General features: G+C 35.9%; 1 protein-coding gene across 1 annotated transcript in view; it reads left to right on the forward strand.

Moving 5' to 3' along the window:
- The window catches only part of PPP4R4 (protein phosphatase 4, regulatory subunit 4), a 75,092-nt gene that overhangs the window by 44,304 nt on the left and 29,373 nt on the right, over positions 1–1,415 (forward strand). The gene's annotated exons all lie outside the window — the stretch shown is intronic.

Raw genomic sequence — 1,415 nt, forward strand, 5'->3', positions numbered from 1 at the left:
TATATCTTTTCTATATCAGCATGCATATTTCACGCTTCTCCAGGTGTAGGGGTGAGTGTCTGTGTCTTCATGTTGAGGAAGGAGAAATTCTCTTGTATCTGGTTCTTTTGGCATAGCAGTGGTGGGTTACCTACACGTATGGCTCTCAGGTTCTTATCACAAGCTCAGTTCAACACTGATTGGGGCAAACTTTAAGGAGAGCTACTGTGACTGATCCAGTATAGGGGAACATTCTGGGTAACCTCTGAGCCTTGTCCTCCAGTGAACTGCTCTGTCTTGATTTTTTTAGGGGGATGTAGAAGACAGTAACAGCCAGCTTTTCTGGCTCTGTATCAATTATGCTCTCTGCTGTTTGTTTTGTTTGGGTTTTTTTACAACTGGAAATGTACAAAGTGGCAAAGTACATGATAGATTGTTGCTATAGTGTATATGAAAAAAAATTTTATATTGTTGATCACTGCTTATTATTTGCCACTTTGCTCTTTATACTGTCTTTTGCCAAGCTCTTCAGCTGTTTATCTTCATTAGCAACTCTGTATTTTGCACCACATTTCCCACTCCCACTCCCATCTTATTGACTATGCTGCTCCTTCCTGATACATAAGTGAGGAGCAAATATTTACTGTACAGGAACTTGATGATGAATTACTAAAATACATGATTGCATATAAGCCATATGGAGTACATAAAGAAGTAAGGTAGTTTTGGGGAGAATACCATAAATGGACTTTTTAGCAGTTAGTGCTTATCAGTAAGTATGATAGTAAGTTAATTTTCAAATTATTGAGCCTTTGCATTGATGCTATCAAGTTTGTGCTTCTCTTTGCACGTCCCAGTCTTCACTCCTCCCCCCACCCCTCAATTGCTGTAGCTACTGCTTTTAGCTATAGAAAAAAGCTTAGAGAAAGCAGTCGGGGTTTATTTACAGGTTTGTAAAGAATGTGTTTCTAGAAATTTGGTTTGTGTAGTTTTTGGTTTCATGGTTGAACTAGAAAATGAACATTTTGAAGGTAGATGACCCAAAAGTATATCCTAGGGTTCCTTTCCCACAATATCAAAATATTTCTTCAGGTCAACCTAAATATTTTGTTCAGCCATAATTATTTGCTGAATTTTGGTGTTAATCTACCATTAAAACATCCTAATCCCTTTAAAACTTGAATATTTTAAAATACAGTGGTTTTATTTAAAACAAGTCAAAACATAAATTTCTTTGAACATTTACTCCTTTATTTTATAAGGAGGCAGAGTGCTTGGATTTGACAATTTCTAAACGACCTAATTTCTTTCCTCTGCCCTTAATTATTTTGTTTCTCTGTGAATTTATTGTTTACCAAAAGATTTTCAACCTCTTCTCAGTAGGTTGAAAAAAATTCATTTCCAGCGTATCCAGATTTTTCTTTTTACTTGTCATG

This window comes from Pygoscelis adeliae, unplaced genomic scaffold, assembly GCF_000699105.1.
Source record: "Pygoscelis adeliae isolate BGI_AS28 unplaced genomic scaffold, ASM69910v1 Scaffold429, whole genome shotgun sequence".
In the NCBI taxonomy this organism is placed as follows: domain Eukaryota; kingdom Metazoa; phylum Chordata; class Aves; order Sphenisciformes; family Spheniscidae; genus Pygoscelis; species Pygoscelis adeliae.